General features: G+C 37.6%; 1 long non-coding RNA gene across 1 annotated transcript; it reads left to right on the forward strand.

The window, feature by feature from the left end:
* Window positions 1-250: 250 nt before the first annotated feature.
* Window positions 251-17262, forward strand: LOC134479459 (uncharacterized). The gene is made up of 3 exons (XR_010052767.1): window positions 251-764; window positions 7577-7698; window positions 17091-17262. It is a non-coding gene; the product is annotated as an uncharacterized LOC134479459 (long non-coding RNA).
* The last annotated feature ends 2125 nt before the right edge of the window (window positions 17263-19387 follow it).

The raw sequence follows: 19387 nt of genomic DNA on the forward strand, positions 1-19387 counted from the left end.
TTTGATGGGGATCACATTGAATCTGTAGATTTTGGTTGACCATTTTTACTATATTAAAACTACTGATTTGTAAACATAGAGGATCTTTTAATCTTATGATATCTTCAATTTCTTTTACAATGTCTTATAGTTTATGTCATACAAGACTTTTATATGCTTTGTTAGCATTACATCAAGAAATTTCATGTGATTTGAGACTATTGTGTAAGGTGGTGTTTCCCAGAAATCTTTTTCAGTCCATTTGCTATATTTGTAGGAAGGCTAATGATCCTGTGAATTAATGTTTATGCAGTTATTATGCTGAAAGTATTTAGGACATGTCGCAGTTTCCTGGTGGCATTTAGTAGAACTCATTTATACTATCATATCATCATCAAGTGAAGATACACTGATATCTACTTTTTGAAAATGTATACCCTTTAACTATGCAGTAATCTGATTGTTCTAGCTAGGACTTCAAGTACTACAATGATTATGAATGGAGTAGCAAACCTTGTCTTCTTCCTGGTTTCATTTTAATTGTTTTGAGTTTCTCTCCTTTTATGTTGCCATTGGCCATGAGCTTGGTATAAACTGCATTTATTGTGTTCAGTTATGTCTCTCATATTCCTAAGCTCTCTATGACTTTTATTAAGAAAGGTCTTATATTTTTCTCAAAGGGATTTTCTGCATCTAATGAAAATCTATCCTGTAGTTTTTATATTGAACCATTGCTCACTCATTGGGATGAAGTATATATGATCATGGAAGATGATACTTTTCAGGTACTTTTAGATTCAGTTTGAAAGCATTTTATTGGTAATTTTTGTGTGTATGTTCATAGAAAGGGCTCTGTAATTCTCTTTATTTGTATTAGTATTCAGGGTAACTCTGACCTTATAAATCAAATTGGTATTTTAGCCTTAAATAATTGCTACCAAGTAAATGATAATCAAGGTACAATTTATATGACACAGAGGTTAAATATGGATTAAGTGACTCAATGTTTAAATCTGGGTAAAACATACAATATAAAAATGTAAATCAGTATGGAGATATAAGATAATCACTGTACAAATAACTTAATGATAATAAGTGTATGGTATTGTTTAAATAACCCTAAAACAAATTTAAAATTTCCTAATTTTGTGACGTAATTTTGAGAATATTATGTAAATAAGTTAAAAATTCTATGGGGTTGCAAGCTCCTTCAACTCTTTCAATACTTCCTCTAATTCCCCCCCAAGGGGGTCTTATTCTCAGTTCAGTGATTTGTGGCTAGCATTGACCTCTGTATTGTACGTGCTCTGGATGTGTCTCTCAGGAGAGATCTACACTGACCCAGGGCTCCAACTGCATATGTAGTAGAGAATAGCCTTGTTGGGACACCAGTGGAAGGGAAAGCCCTTGGTCTTGCCAAGGTTGGACCCCCAGTGCAGGGAAATATGGGGGAGGGCAATAAGGGGGATGCATAGGAGGAACAGGGGAGGGGGGAGGGGAGGGAATTGGGGTTTATGGACAGAAAATCAGGAAGGGGAATAACCTTTGAAATATAAGTAAAGAAATATATAATAAAACATTAAAAATGAATTAAAAATAGTTGAAATTTCAATGTTCAAAATACTGAAATATTTTAAAATTTATTTTAGTCAAATTATTTGTATGAATTATGTAAACATAAAATTTATTTAATTATTAATAAATAAACTTTACACTTAAGTGCACTCAAAGGTAAATTAGGATCATATTTTTTTGCTTAGAGAAAGGGAAAAGAGGGAGGAAGTCCATCCAACATATGATAGCAATTGTCCTTTGATCTTATCAAAATACAATGTATGTAAAACTGACTTCAGGGGTAGTTGATATACAAAATTCTATGCCTTCAATTTGTGAATATATTTTGTATGTTTTCAACATGATAGCACTGGAACATTAACTTCCTTGATATATCTTTGATTCTTCACAGACAAATTCCATCCACAAATGGTAGCATTAACAAACATGGACATTAATTTTGATTAATATGGACAAGTTTCAAACAAATTCCTATGGGTTACTGACATGATATAGGCTCATGCCTTGAAATATCTAAAATTCTAATAGCAAAGAAACAAGCTTTTAAAAATATAGCAATTTTCATAAAAGTCTATAATGAAAAATTGTGCAACCTGTAAAATTAGTTTAAAAAAATGAAGACAGATTTTTCCAGGAGAGGTGGGACAACTAGCATAAACAAGTAGAATGTGCATATTTAAGTCTCAAACTAAATAATTTCTATATCATAGGTTTTTTTCATCTTTCTCTGTCCTTCCTGCTTATCCCCTGTCCTCCCCCTCTCTTTCTCTCTTTCTCTCTCTCCGTATCTCTCCCTCCCTTTCTCTTCTCTCTCTCCCTCCCTCCATTTCTCTCTCTCTCTCTCTCTCTCTCTCTCTCTCTCTCTCTCTCTCTCTCTCTCTCTCTCCCCTCCCTACCTTTTTCCTTGCCAAATTACAGACTCTAGCTTGATATTATACCTGCCTTCACAGGGTTTCAATAGCAATCCATAGAGTATATCATTCCTTCTCACAAGAAAATTGGGTGGTGTTCTGTTCAGGACGATTTTGCCTATGCTCATGTGTTCAAGGCTCTATCCCACTTTCTCTTCTATTAGTTTAAGTGTATCTTGCTTTATGTAGAGGGCCTTGATCCACTTGGAGTTTGTACAAGGAGATAAGAACGGATCGATTGGCATTCTACTAGGTGCTGACTGACAGTTGAACCAGCATTATTTATTGAAAATGCTATCTTTTTTCCACTTGATGGTTTTAGCTGCTTTGTCAACGATCAAGTGACCATAGGAGTGTGGGTTCATTTCTGAATCTTCAATTTTATTCCATCATCTACTTGCCTGTCTCTGTACCAATACCATCAGGTTTGTTTGTTTTTTTTTAATCACAATTGCTCTATAATTCAGATTGAGGTCATGAATGATGATACGGGAGTTCTTTTATTGTTGAGAATAGGTTTTGCTATCCTGGGTTTTTTGTTTTTCCAAATAAATTGGCAAATTGCTGTCAATTCTATGAAGAATTGAGTTGGAATTTTGATGGGGAGTGCATTGAATCAATAGATTGCTTAAAGTAAGATGGCCATTTTTACAACATTAATCCTGCCAATCCATGAGCATGGGAGATCTTTCCATCTTCTGAGATCTTCTTCGATTTCTTTCTTCAAAGATTGAAATTCTAGACATTTCACTAGCTTGGTTATAGTCACAGCAAGGTATTTTATATTATTTGTGACTATTGTAAAGGGTGTCATTTCCCTAATATCTTTATCAGTCTTTTTATTCTTTGAGTAAAGGAAGGATGCAGATTTTTTTTAGTTAATTTTATACCACGCACTTCACTGAAGTTGTTTATCAGGTTTTTGAGTTCTATGGTGGAAGTTTGGGGTCACTTAAGTATATTATCATATCATCTGCAAATAATGATATTGTGACTTCTTCCTTTCCAATTTCTATCCCTTTGACCTCTTTTTGTTGTCTAATTGCTCTGTCTAGGATTTCAAGTACTTTATTAAATAGGTAGAGAGAGATTGGCAGTCTTGTCTAGTCTCTGATTTCAGTGGGATTGCTTCTAGTTTCTCTATTTAGTTTGATGTTGGCTACTGGTTTGCTGTATATTGCTTTTACTATGTTTAGGTATGGGCCTTGAGTTCCTGATCTTTTCAGGTCTTTCATCATGAAGGGGTGTTGAATTTTGTCAAATGCTTTCTCAGCATCTAATGAGATGATCCTGTGGTTTTTTTGTTTGTTTGTTGGTTTGTTTTTTTTTTTACCTTTATGTTTGTTTATATAGTGAATTACATTGATGGATTTCCGTATATTGAACTATCCCTTCATCCCTGGGATGAAGCCTACTTGATCATGATGTATGATTGTTTTGATGTGCTCTTGGATTTGGTGGCCGAGGATTTTATTGAGTATTTTGGCATCAATATTCATAAGCTAAATTGGTCTGAAGTTCTTTTTCTTCATTGGGTCTTTGTGTGGTTTAGGTATGAACATAATTGTGGCTTCATAGAAACAATTTGGTAGTGTTCCTTCTGTTTCTATTTTGTGGAATGTTTGAAAAGTCTTGTTTTAGGTCTACTTTGAAGGTCTGATAAAATTCTGCACTAAGTCCTTCAGGTCCTGTGCTTTTTTTTTTTTTTTTTGTCGGGAGATTTCTTTATTTTCTTCTCCTTTTTTATCTCTTTTTTTTTTTGGTTGTTGTTGTTCTTCAATGGGCTAATTATTGCTTGGGCTTTTGGATGGTGATCATTGCTTAGGAGGTAGGACCTACTCAAAGGGAGATGATCCTTAGGGTATCTCTTCTTCTCTTCCCTTGATCTCTCTTCTTTGCTTTCTCTTCATTATGAAGGGAGATATTTTAATGACCATGTCTATTTCTTTAGGGATTATAGGATTGTTTAGATGTTTTATCTCATCTTGATTTAACTTTAGTACCTGAGGTCTGTCTAGAAAAATTTCCATTTCATCCAGATTTTCCAGTTTTGTTGAGTACAAAGTTTCTTAATAGGATCTGATGATATTTTGAATTTCCTCATCTTTCTGTTGTTATGTCTCTCTTTTCATTTCTGATTTTGTTAAATTGGATACTGTCTCTGTGCCCTCTGGTTAGTCTGGCTAAGAGTTTGTCTATCCTGTTGATTTTCTCAAATAACCAATTTCTGGTTTTGTTGATTCCTTGTATAGTTCTTTTTCCTTCTACTTGGTTAACTTTAGTTCTCAGTTTAATTATTCCCTGTTGTCTACTCCTCTTGGGAGTACTTTCTTCTTTTTGTTCTAGAGCTGTCAGTGTGCTGTCCAGCTGCTAGTGTATGGTGTATACAGTTTCTTTTTGGAGGAACTCAGAGGTAGGCATTTTCCTCTTAGCACTGCTTTCATTGTTTCCAGTAAGTTTGGGTATGTTGTGCCTTCATTTTGATTAAATTCTAAAAAGTTTTTAATTTCTTTCTTTGTTTCATCCTTTACCAAGTTATTATTGACCAGAGTGTAATTCATCTACCATGTATATATGGGTTTTCTGATGTTTTTACTGTTATTGAAACAAGCCTTAGTCTGTGGTGATCTGATAGATTGCATGGGATTATTTCAAGCCTCTTGTATCTGTTCAGGCCTGTTTTGTGGCTAATTATATGATCAATTTTGGGGAAGGTACCATGAGGTGCTGAGCAAAAGGTATTCTCTTTTGTTTTAAGATGGAATGTTCTATAAATATCTGTTAAATCCATTTGTTCATAACTTTTGTTAGTTTCTCTGTCTCTGTTTATTTTCTGTTTCCATGGTCTGTCCATTGAAGTTAGTGGGGTGTTGAAATCTCATACTATTATTGTGTGAGGTGTAATGTGTGCTTCAAGCATTAGTAAGATTTATTTTATGAATGTAGCTGCTCTTGCATTTGGAGCATAGATATTCAGGATTCAGATTTCATCTTGGTGGATTTTTTCTTTGATGAATATGAAGTGTCTTTCTTTATCTTTTTTGATATCTTTTTGTTGAAAGTTGATTTTATTACATATTAGAATGGCTATTCTAGTTTGTTTCTTTGGACCATTTACTTGGAAAATGTTTTCCAGCTTTTAACTCTGAGGTAATGTCTGTCTTTGTGTCACCAAGGTGTGTTTTCTGTGATTGTAAGGACAAGCTAAGTGTCATTTTCCAAATCTCCCCAGAAGGGAGGTGACAGGTACTATGGAGTGATTCAATAGCGAATGATGCTGCCTCCTTTTAGCACAGTGTTTCTTCACTGTTCCAGTCCAGGAGACATTTTGGCATTGATAACTCTGTGCAACATCTAATGTTTAGGACTTCTGCCCTTCTCTTCCTTCTCTGTATCAACCACTTTTTCTCTGTTCTTTCATTTTTCTTTTCTTTTATTGGATACTTTCTTTATTTACATTTCAAATGTTATCCTATTTCCCAGTTTTACCTCCAGAAACCCCTATCCCATCCTCCCTCTCCCTGATTCTATGAGTGTGTCCCACCCATCTATCCACTCCCTCTTGACTCCCAACCCTGGCACTCCCCTACACTGGGGCATTGAGCCTTTGTATCACCAATAGCTTCTCCTCCATTGATGCCAGACAAGGCCATCCTCTGCTACATATGTGACAGGAGACATGGGTTGTTCCATATGTAATCAACCAACCAGACACCCCAGAGCTCCCATGGACTAAATCTCTAATTTTTTTAGTAAAAACTTATTATCTTCATCATTATTACTGTCCCTGGATAGTATATGGAGAAGAAACCATTTTCCTACAAGAAATTAAAGCAACCATGACCTATATGGAAAAAGCATATTCAAATGACAAACCAAGAACAACTAAAGTTAATTTGTCTGCTGTAGAAAAAAGAGTCTCAGATTTCAGAAGCACCTTGGTCTTACATCTCTTTCCATGAGAGTGATATTTACATTTTATCCGAGGAAAAAGCATCATGCATCCCATAAGTATAAAGATGTAATTTCTAAGTCAGTCATAGAGAATGAAAAGCAGCAAAAACAAGGAATTTCTTGAAACATTCAAAAAAACATAATCAAGAGGCTTTACATCCTGATCATCTCTATGGAAAATGAAAAAAAAATTGAATAGGTTCTTAAAAATAGTCATAAGAAATATTTTGTAAAATTTAGAATTTTAGCAGTTAGTGATTTTCATGAACTTAAACTTTCAAAAATATTTTTTATTTCTATTTAGAAACTAGCCCAGCAATTCTAAAAGCTATGTTGGTTTGTTTTGTAGTTCAAATTACTGTTACTTATACATGTATTTTACAATACCTTTCTCACTAAAATTGACCTTGTGACCTTAAAATATTTCTATTGCTATAAACTGCTAAATGTTAGATGATCTGGTACAAGAAATGAAATGTGTATGGATTTAGGATCTATAAAAAGGATGCACCCTAACATGGCAATATGTGCTCATTTCTGTGCATACAATATCCACAAAATATTTTTACAAGTTTTGAACACTTTGATTAGGTACTTTGTGGGTTAGAAAATATTGAGTGAAATAAAGGAATATAGAGAAAACTTTGAAGAAATGATGTGTAGAAATAAATAAAACCTATTGATCATGAGAATCTCTTTGGAGAAGATCAAGAGAATGAATTGTGTTTTTCCTTCACCTTTTCAGACTTATAATTATCATTACGTATTCTACATATGTTTCCTTCTTGAGATAGAGACAGTAGTCCACAATGTAGTGTGATATGTAGCCAGATCTTGGGTGGCAATATTTAGCACTTATATGTATTTATCATGTGTATGCATGTGTATATATAACATAGATATTATGTATATAAATATTACATATATATTGTATGTGTGTATATATGTATATTGACAAAAACTTTAGGAGTAATAGGTCAATGTATTTTTAAATTTTCTCATTTATTGGGGTTTGCTGTAAGAAAAGCAGACCTAAATTACTTAAAGCTAAAGATGCCTGCATTTCAGGAGTATCACATGTTCAGCAGTGAAAATTACAGCTATTTCTTGGCTCTCACTGACACAGATAAATGTTTTTCATCTTTCCTCATCTCCAGGTGGCTTCATTCTCAGATCACTTTTCTGAATAATATCTGGGCTAATTCATGAAGGAGCTTGTACTCACTACATGGCGATTGTTAACATTTAGGGCTTTTGTGAACTGCCATCCAAATCATTGGTAAGTTGCATCTGGCATGGTGAGAGCATTTACAACACAGAAATCAACACAGACTATACATAATTGTGACACTGAACCTGAAGTATTCATTAAACATGGGGAGGGGAATACCCATATAGAAGGGGAGGGGGAGGGGCTAGGGGGATGTTGGCCTGGAAACCGGTAAAGGGAATAACAATTGAAATGTAAATAAGAAATACCCAATTTAATAAAGATGGAAAAATATGCCAGTGCATAACTTATTAATCCTTTAAAATTGTATTGACCATGAGTTATAGTTTAAACAATATTCTAGAAGAAAGGAAATCATTTATATTTTAAAGAAACATAAAATTACTATTTTGGTGGTCTGAACATTGTACTAAGCTCTAACCTAGGAAATTCAATTCTTGATCAGTTGTTGTTCCCGATTAGAATAAAATATATTGCTAGCAATGCATTAAAAAGCAACACAACAGGAAAACAAATGTGAAATTAACTTCATCAACACTTTTGAGAGAAACATATAGGCTATGTAACTCTACTCAGGCCCAACTTTCATCAGCATAGATCTCCACAACTCTCTCAAAATTACCAGCTTGTCAAACACTGCTATTGTCATTAAGATACCATGATCTCAACTTTATCACAAAGAATGGCAATATTTTTTTCTATATTTAAGAAATTATAATTATATTTTTATTTCTTCTTATGTAGTTACTCAGAACCCAGTGACTCACTACCCAGGTGACCAGGTCTTTTGAATGTGCCTGTACAAGAACAAAAGGATAGTGCAGTTGCAGGTATTCTGTTTCAAACTGTGAAAGATAAAAACTATGATTTCAAGTAAAATCTTCCAACAACACTGTCATCCAAACACAGCACACATTTTTAAAGAAAATAATTTAAATGTGTTCTATCTGTAAAATGGACATTCGTAAGGAAGTTCAATACTTTTCTAGTGTGCTATGAATCACAAAGGTTTTGGGGAATCAGCCCACTTCTTGAAGCTCCATATAACGGCTGACCTCAAGTCTGAGTCAACTGTCACAGAAAAAACTTTACCATGAATCAGTGAAAAGAGATTTAAACTTCACACTTCTAGATACCGAAGTTCTAAAAGATCATAATTTTTAATGGTCTCTTATCCTTGTTTTCTGATTTATTAGCTTATGCAGTGAATATGCAAAAGGGTAGGAGGGTGAATGATGCTAGTTTTTTTGTTGTTGTTGTTTGTGTGTGTGCGTGTGTGTGTGTGTGTGTGTGTGTGTGTGTGTGTGTTAGTACATGTGGACAACTTACTAGTAAAGTCAGAGACATAGGACATGGGTTATTATGGTACACAAGGTTTCTTTCTTTTCATTTATTTGTTTGATTGATTTAATGTCACTGAGGGTCTTTTGTTTCTAACATTTTTTATTGACTCTTGGTGATTTTCACTTCATGCACTCCAATGTCACTCATCTTTCCTTCCCCCTCTTCCTGTACACCCCCCCAACCAAACAAATCTGAATATGGAATCTGCTGTATGTCATGCTTTGTCCCACAGATATTCATAGCAGTAAGTGATGGGGCTAATTTGAGGCCTCTTGCTTCTTCTACACTATCAATACTAGATCCTCCTTGAGAATTCTCTGGAATATCCTGTTGTGTCATGGAGATCCTGCAGCTTTGGTTGTGGATCACCCATCTTGTGCTCCAGCACATGCCTATTGTAAATGGGATAGATATTGAGGTCATCCAACTCAAGGACCTGGATCTAATGGTCCTGGTGGTAGCTGATTTGGACAGCCTGACAGCTCTTCTGCACCCATCCACCAGGGACAGAGCTCCAGGATTAAGCAGGCAAGTGTCAGGCCAGCTCACAGAGTGCAACAGGTGGCAATGCGGGGGTTGAGATCCATGTTTGTTTGTTTGTTTCTTTCTTTCTTTCTTTCTTCCTTTCTTTCTTTCTGTGTTATTGATGTTGTTGTTGTTTTTAGATCCACAAATGATATAGGTGTTTCCTCAGCATTTTAATTGTCATCACCGAGATGTTCTACGAGGTACTGGTCTGCTCACAAAAATCAAAAATTAAAAGCTCTCATAGAAAAAAAAAAAACCACTCAATTGAATATTATCTTTTTCATTAGTTAACAATGGTTGTTAAGATTGTCATTGTTTTAGAGCTCCCTATCATCATTGATAACTTTTCTGAGGACATATTTCTGGCTGCTGTTGGCTTTTCCCTGCTAACACTACTTATGGACTAGGACGGAGCATCCGATGGAGATCTAAAGCTGAAAACGGGAGTGGTGGGATTCCCAACAGCATTTTCTGCTTTGCCTCAGCATCCAGGGTTGGAGGACTCTGGATGCAAAGGCAACAGGACCTTCACAATATCAACCAGAAAGAGATCCAGCTTTGTTGGCCCACAGTGGAAATTGATTAGTTGCATGCCAGTGACCAATGGAGCTGCTGCCTTTCTGCAAGCCAAGTGCTTACTTCCGTGAAGCTTCAGCAGCAGCAGCAAAAAAGAAGAAGAAGAAGAAGAAGAAGAAGAAGAAGAAGAAGAAGAAGAAGAAGAAGAAGAAGAAGAAGGAGGAGGAGGAGGAGGAGGAGGAGGAGGAGGAGGAGGAGGAGAAGAAGAAGAAGAGAAGAAGAAGAAGAAGAAGAAGAAGAAGAAGAAGAAGAAGAAGAAGGAGGAGGAGGAGGAGGAGGAGGAGGAGGAGGAGGAGGAGGAGGAGGAGAAGAAGAAGAAGAGAAGAAGAAGAAGAAGAAGAAGAAGAAGAAGAAGAAGAAGAAGAAGGAGGAGGAGGAGGAGGAGGAGGAGGAGAAGGAGAAGAAGAAGAAGAAAGAAGAAAGAAGAAAGAAGAAAGAAGAAAGAAGAAAGAAGAAAGAAGAAAAGAAGAAAGAAGAAAGAGCCCATGCCATGGTTGTCCCAACAGCTTACATAACACTGCCTTTGACAGTCTGCAAGTACAAAGAAGCCTAGAAATAAAGACATAAGTCAAAACCTGTCCAACTCTCTGGATGGACTTATAGGGAGGGGCATAAGAATGGCAGGCATAGAGCACAATCCCTAATGGAGAACACCCTCAATTTTGCCAGGCTTTCTCTTTCAGCTAGTAGAGTTGACAGCTTTTTCCTGATTGGTTCCATTTTATAAAACATTTATATACATACCCCAATCAGCGGCTACCCAGCATTATATAGTAGGGCATGGAGACTCTACAGAGTCATATTAGATTGCTCACTGTAGAAAGAAGAAAGGGGAGACTTCATAATTTGGCTCCTGGTGGTTCCTCTCTTAGTTGGTTCCAGGCTTTGGCACACAGATGCTCCTAAGAGAAAGAAGAGTAATGCTAAGTCCTCTTGGAGACAGGTTCCATGGAGACAGACCTGTTGGAGCCTGGCAATATACAGAGTAACTCACTCCAGCTTCCACCATTCCTGTTCCTGCGCCAAGGAATGCTGCCTCTTTTGTGAAATCAACTATCCTTGACTTAGCTGGGAAGACCTGCAGCTTCAGAGGCAATCCGGGGACTGACTTCTGCCTTCTTGATCAACCTCGCACAGGAAATTCGCCTCTCTTGCCATTCATTTCTCAACTTGCTTTCTGCAGACTTGCTGCAAGAGTGTTCTTGATCAGCATTCTGAGATTGCTCGGAAAGCTTCGGGCTTCCTACCTCTTTTCCACTCCCAGCCTCTCTCACTGGCATCTTGAAGCCAGCTCTGAAGAGAAAGCTGTAACACCTGCAGCCTCTTCCGGTTGGCACTTTAGCATTAAGATTTCTGCTTTCTCACTTGAATTTTTTCTTCTTCATATTAAATACAAGGATACCTTCTTTACTCATGTCTGATGGTCTGCCCACTCTACCCTGATGATTGGATAAAGGGTAAAATAGAAACCCAAATGAAAAAGAAAACTGACTTTCTCAACTACAATTTCAACTTCTGTCTCAAATGGCCATAAAAGCAATTAATTCCATTAAGATCTTTCTTATTTTGTAATTTTTACTTTCACGTAAATGTCTGATTGCTTTTCGTTGTTCAGTTACTTTTTAGGAGTGTTATATTTTCTTCCATATAACGCTTCAGTCCCATCTCATATACCTTCTTGTCTATTATTCATTGCTAGATGTGGGATGCCTCCCTATGAATATGAATATTCAATATGAAGACAACAGCGGCCACATCAAACTCAGTCTCTTGTTGCTTTTGGCTTCTCCCTATAACTAGAGGACAAGACTTACTACTGAAGACACAATTTAGTTGGGTTATAAGACATGAAGAAATCAAGCTTGCAACCGCCCTAAGAACTCATCACTGCCGCTGAAACTTCACAGTATGGCAAAACACTGTGGGGTAAAACCAAGAATGAATGTACTAAGCAGTGATTAACACATTCAAAAACACTGACCTGCCATGCCAAATGTGTCCTCTGGTGCAATAGTGGCACGAAGGTGAAAGTGGCAGTCACTTTACTTCGTGATTGGATTTTTTGAAGCCCATTTCCACAAGAAAGAGTTCGTGATTGGTACACTGTAGTGGTTTCAATGAGACATTACCCACATAGTCCGTTGGATGCTAGTGCTTATTTTCTGTTTAATGGCTGTTTGGAGGTTTCTATTTGCCGGAGGAATTATGTCCTTGGAACAATGCTTTCAAGGCTTTGCAGTCTCTCATGACTTGCAGTTTTCTAGCTTTGCTTTATGTCTGTAGATCAACATGTGAGCCCTCTGCTTTCTGTTCTTTTCATCGTACCCGTTGCTCACTGAAATGCTGTCCCAGACATAAGGATTCTAACTCCTGGGTAAAATCAACTCTCTTCTTCCTCAGGTGCCTTGATGGTAGTGTTTTACCACAGCCACTGAGAAGTAAACAGTACAGTAAAAATAAAGTAAGATACTAAAACTTGATCAAAAAGCCATGACTCAGGAAGCCCAGTGGGGAGGGGTAGAACCTATTATGGTTTCTTTACAATATATACATTATCGTGAGTATCTGATCGCTAAATAAATATGTGGATAACCTTAGATCAGTGCTTCTCTTTACCTTAGGCAGAAAGATGACCTAATTCATGGTACAGCAGGTAATAATACAGAATCTCATAACTGGGCAAAGTGCTGAGACTAAGTGATTATTAAGAAGTCAGTCCTAAATGGGAAAGCTTTGTAAAATCTCCCCTGAAACCTACTAGGACAGATTTAAAAAAAAATGATACCTGAAGTTTAGGTATGAGGAAGGGAAGCTGGTAAGGAGGATGTGACCAAATATGTGTGAAATTTGCAATGAATAATGATAGTCTACAGAAGGAGAGAATTTTCTCTCCCTATAAAAGGAAAGGTATATGAAATTAAGCAGAACTGTCCCTTTCTACTTTCAAGGTACTCTTCTGGTGGCTCTCTCAGTACAGTGGGAATTCCTTGTCACAACCCTTTCTCCCCCTCAAGTTATATTTCCAAACACTAGTATTCCACAGATATTAAATAGGTGTCACATGAGGAGAGGATTTCATAACTTATAAAAAGTGTGGAGACTTGTGGTTTAAACTACAATATAATTCAAACTTTCTCAGAGATATTATGGAAGTAATACACATTGCAAATACCTGTACAGGGAATAGAGTATAGAACAATTTTTAAGGGTTTTTTTTTTTTTGTTGTTGTTGTTGTTGTTGGAATCACGTGATCTTCAGGTAACTCTTCCCTGTTTTATTCTTATCTGATATTATTTGAAATAATACGAAATGTAGTTGCTATGTTCATGTTATTTTATGCTTTTTTTTCTCCCACTAGGGGTGTTATGTGGATGGATTCCACAAATTTCAGATAATAGGGTCTAGACAGACAAAGAAGGCTACTGAGAATACACTACTGGAATTTGTTTGTCTCCAGCTTCTTCCTGTCATGATCTCTTTGCTTCCTCACCACATCGAATTCTCATCTGTCACAGATTTCTACCACTTTTATATTCTGACCAAGCATTCAGTGAATGAACTCTCTTCACGCAAGAATCAAAGTGAAACTGTCTTCCTGTATTATGACATAGGAATGAGCAATGAAGAAATAGTGAAAGGAGACCGTAGTTCTGAATGACAAATGAAAATCTAAGGAGATACATTTTTGCTAGATTTGCTCACTACCACATGGTGCTGAAGTTGACCAGTCTTCTTATGGATGGTTTATTGCCTCTCTTACTTGCTCTGTTTTAAACATCAAGTGCTAAAAGGATGACTTCTCTCCTAATTTGCAGTTGGTTTATCTCACTAGACCATAATAAACTATTATTCCTACCTCAAAACAACATAAACACCATTAGTGATTAATGAAATAAAATGCTCAGACCTTTAAACCATATAAGCATCAGATCTGACTCTGACTTTCTAAAGCACTGAATTTCAAGATGTCGACAGATCTCCATTCAATGCAATGTTTCTGTTCCTTTTCCACTCAAGGACTTCATTTGTACTGTAGTCATTCTGTTCCTATGATCTGGAAACCATCTGCATGTTGTGTCCCCTCTTCTTGTCACTATGCATAGTGAATTTGAAAAGGAACATGAAATCTGTCCTCACAGTCTCTTCCTGCTAGACAATTTGCAACAGCCCTGTCAATCAGCAAACATTTCCACTCTGCTGAACACCAGGCACTAGCTTGGATCAGTATCAGGACTCTCACAATTATATGTCCTAATGCATCCCATTTGCACTCAAACGGAGTTAAAATTCTCCTTCACAGGCTGATAAACTCTTCATTCTTGTTTCAGAGATTCATCTTTCTTCATACCCCACTCATTTATATATGATCCCTACTTTCTGATTCTTTTTCAATGTACAAAGTTACTAACTTTTACCTTTGTGATGATTTGAATGAGCACTGTCCCCATAGACTCAAATGTTTGAATACATTTTTCCTAGTTAGCAGAACTATTTTAAAAAGCTTAGGAGATGTGACCTTATTGAAAAATGTGTGACACTGGGGTGGCCTTTAAAAACTAAAAGCTCAGATTAGGCAGATCTGTCTGTCTGTCTGTCTGTCTGTCTCTCTCTCTCTCTCTCTCTCTCTCTGTCTCTCTGTCTCTCTCTCTCTGTCTCTCTCTCAGTCTCTCTCTCTCTCTCTGTGTGTGTATATGTCTGTCTCTGTCTCTCTCTGTCTCTCTGAGGAACAATGACAGCCACTGCTCTATCATCATAAATCTTTTTCATATAACAAATTCTGATAATTTTCCTCCTCCAATGACTGAAAAGCCCCTCCCCCACTTGCCTCTTCACTCAAACTTATGTAATTTCTTCCTCTTTTTCAAAGCAGAAAACAAAAAAGCAAAAAAGAAAAAGAAAATAAAAAAGCCTAACAAAAGGGAAAACTGAAATCAGCATTAATAATCAAAAGACAAAGAAGAAGACAAAAATTGTCCAAAGGAATCAAACTTTCACAAAAACAAAGCATAGAATTCCCTTTGTGTTGGCCAGCGGCATATAGGCATTGGAGCCTGGCCTGATGTATGGTTGTAAAAACCGGTTTTCCCTTTGCTAGCAGGTATCCATTATAAGTAGCTTTTGGTTAGGAGTGGGGTTTTGTGTCTACAGTGCTTAGACACTGAATGTTTTGAACCTGTGTAGGTTTCAAGTCTCTTTAAGTGTTCCTTTGATTGATCAATTATGCATATCTTTTAAATAAATAGAGAAGGAGATCTTCCCTGGAATTCTTCTGCCTTAGTTCTTAAACCAAGAAGATCTATGCCCATCATTATTAGAATATGCCCTACAATCCTGGACAAATCACATCAGTAGCAGGTCTCATGTGGGAGATTTTACTGGCAGAGGTGGCCTGAATTTGTCATTGGAGGAATGTGGAGATGAGGTTAATGAGGCAGGGAACAAATAGTAAAGCCAGAAAAATGAGACGTGGGATTAAGAAAGGCAGCATCCATTTCCATATAGGGTTTTCCCAAACCCAGGAATTAGAAGCTTCCCACTATTCCTTGTATTTTTGGATGTCTGACTGTAGCTGCTGGAAAGTCAACCTATAAGATTGAGTGATATACTGAAATCCTTTAATAAAGGCAGAGGGGCTGGAGGTAAAAGATCTCAGATATTATTTTTTACAGAGAGAGAGAGAGAGAGAGAGAGAGAGAGAGAGAGAGAGAGATTTTTCATTCAATGTAAATGGGCCATGTATTCTAACAAGTCTGTCTAACCCAGCAACTACCCTTAAAGGACCAACGCTGGGCTAGTTGGATTGGGGAAGAATGGCGGGGGTGGGGTGGGGGGAGGAGTCTGGAGAAATCAGGCAAGGAGACACTGGGGAAGTCTGGTAAGAAGAGGAAGAAAAGGAAGCTGGGAAAGTAGGAGAGATTGCAGTGGCAAGGTCATTAGCTAGATCAAGAAAAGTAGAAGTTTCATCCAGTTGAGGTTTCATAGCCAGAAGGAGTTGATTTGGGGGACAGGAAGAACAAAGAGGATTTGGAGTAAAAGCTTGGACATAGGGAACCTCCTTCCATCTACCGGTCTGCTGGTGGAATGTATGAAGTTCCTCTAGAATAGTAGGATCAAAAGTGCCATTGCATGGCCACTTGGAGTCTTTATCTAGTGGGTACTGAGGTCAGACCTGATTGCAAAGGTGTGTAAGTTTGAATGCCTTTTAATCAGGCACTAGTTTTAGAGGTTTGAGGTTTTTCATGATGCATGCCATTCGGAAGCCCGGAGGTACAGTCAATGACAAGATGCCCATTGGGCGAGAGACACATTCAAATGTTCTTGCTGACAACCCAAGAACAAATTAATAATGATAGATCAATCTTACCACAGCATCCCAATGGCAGTAGATCAACGAATCATGAAGACGAGCAAAGTCTAGACTTATCCAGTCTTCACATGGAAGCCGCTGGCTGAGAGCTGTGGGTCTAACACCCGAACTGTGGCCCCGGATCTGAGGGAGAACAGTTTACTAGCAGCGCTGCAGGAGAAAGAAGTTGACAGAAAAAAAATGCATCCCGGACATCGGGTGCGGGGGCGGGGGGGGTGTTCACCAATTCACCCAAGCGTAGAAGTCCTAAAATGAGGAGTCAGCTGGAAGGCCAGTCATGGTTCAAGGTCCAGGTATGGTGTGAGACATGACCTGATTCTGCAATTCAATACAAGACTAAAAAATGCAGATAAACAGATAAACTTGCAGATGTATGCATGAGGAAGAACAGTGGCTGGGGAAGTAGCAAAAATTACCAATTATTCCTAGTCAGTATCTCAGGTTAATGAGAGCTAGGTAAGAGGTGTAAGTGGCATAAAGCCCCAAACCCAGTGGCTATGTCACATGATCCATGATCCTACTTAATGAATGGCAATTAACCTGAAAGATGATCATTTAGATTCATGACTTACATTTGTGAACGTTTTAATTAACAAACCTTTGCTGTAACTTTTTAAATCTCAGGGTCCAGACACCAGGTTTCAGTAACTCTGGAAGGGTATGCAGCTGAGAGAAGACCAGTAATGTGTGCTCTTCTGCTGTAGACTGTGCCCTCAGTCTTGCCTCAGGTAACTGAAAAATTACCTGGAACACTGTATTATTATTATTTACAAATAAACCAGTTCTCAAAATATTATAACACAATAATGTCATTTACAAAATCTCCAGAAGAGTGAAATTTGTCCTTGGGTTAAAATTGTATATTATTTTCTGGATAACGCTGTCTATCTTTACATACATAATCATATATTTACATATCTAATATATAATCATATTTAATCAGAGTATATTATGCACATATTATGCAGGAGATGTACATACACTCTTTCTTATGAGATCATAGTCAATATCAACTGTTCATAGAATGGCTTAATGTATGGTCATTGAACAATAATGTTACATTCACTTCGTGCTAGTCTTCATCTAATGCATAACCATGATGACTCCTAGCATCTTCCTTTTAACAATCGAGGAAGCTGTCAGTTCTAAAAAGATACCAGGGGAGTTAGAAAAATTCTTGCAACCCTTCAGTTCTATCACACACACTGCTGTATCATTGCCACCGCCACAGAAGATTAAATGAAAATCCATTTCCATTTGAATGATGTGATCTTTCTGTTGTTTCATTATTAAAAACACAGTGATTCATTCGGAATGCACAATTGTATTCAAATGGTTATTCATGGAGTTAGAAGCACTGTTTACTTAAAAAACACAGCCTCTATTTTTACATCTAAATGTGCTGAAATGTGTTCAGATTGAGTGCATCTGGGAGAGGAGAGAGAGACTTTGCACGACTTTTCTCTTGTCTGAACCAGCTCACTGGCACTTAAAACAGAACTAAATAATCTTGCTTGATTTCCTTTTGTTCCGTTGCAGGATAACTTCTGATTACCTCTTTAGGGAACCTGCATATTTGCTCTGTATGCAGTCTGTGGGTGGGGGTAGCAATCGTCCCTCACGTGCAGCAGGCACTCACAGAAGAGTGTGAGACAGAAATTTAAAGGCCTAGTCACTCAGTTTGAAATGATCATTCAGAAATAATAGCCAGAGACCAAAATGGAAAGAGTGTATCTCCATATTTGCATAAATGAACTTTCAAAGTGAGCATAGACCCAGAGTGAGGCAAACGGAAAGTACACACAGCCATGACGTGGGCATGAAATGAAGGGAGGCCTTAGTTCCTAACGAGTGTCAGTTACCACATCACTTGCCTAATAACACAGACACTCACCTGCTCACCCTTGCCTACATCTCAAGTACATCAGCTTCCAAGGGTAACATGCAATGAGAGATAGTACTGAGATCTGGATGTCAGAAAGGAGAGGAATGAAATTGAATATGAGTCTTCAAGAAAAATATTTTCAAATCTTTTCTTGGTTAAAATTCTATTTTCTTATATCATCCTGAGTGAGGTAACACAATCACAGAAAAACACACATGGTATGCACTCATTGATAAGTGGCTATTAGCCCAAATGCTTGAATTACCCTAGATGCACAGAACACATGAAACTCAAGATGGATGATCAAAATGCGAATGCTTCACTCCTTCTTTAAAAGGGGAATAAGAATACCCTTGGCAGGGAAGAGAGAGGCAAAGATTAAAACAGAGACTGAAGGAACATCCATTCAGAGCCTGCCCCACATGTGGGCCATACATATACAGCCACCCAATTAGACAAGATGGATGAAGCAAAGAAGTGCAGACCGACAGGAGCCGGATGTAGATCGCTCCTGAGAGACACAGCCAGAATACAGCAAATACAGAGGCGAATGCCAGCAGCAAACCACTGAACTGAGAATAGGACCCCCGTTGAAGGAATCAGAGAAAGAACTGGAAGAGCTTGAAGGGGCTCGAGACCCCATATGTACAACAATGTCAAGCAACCAGAGCTTCCAGGGACTAAGCCACTACCCAAAGACTATACATGGACTGATCCTGGACTCTGACCTCATAGGTAGCAATGAATATCCTAGTAAGAGCACCAGTGGAAGGGGAAGCCCTGGGTCCTGCTAAGACTGAACCCCCAGTGAACGTGATTGTTGGGGGGAGGGCGGTAATGTGGGGAGGATGGGGAAGGGAACACCTATATAGAAGGGAACGGGGAAGGGTTAGGGGAATGTTGGCCCAGAAACTGGGAAAGGGAATAACTTTTGAAATGTAAATAAGAAATACACAAGTTAATAAAGAAAAAAGGAAAAAATTTCTATTTTCTTTTTCAAATGGGAGTTAGGAAATATCAGGCATTCCAGAATTGA

This window comes from Rattus norvegicus, chromosome 6 (genome assembly GCF_036323735.1).
Source record: "Rattus norvegicus strain BN/NHsdMcwi chromosome 6, GRCr8, whole genome shotgun sequence".
NCBI classification, from domain to species: domain Eukaryota; kingdom Metazoa; phylum Chordata; class Mammalia; order Rodentia; family Muridae; genus Rattus; species Rattus norvegicus.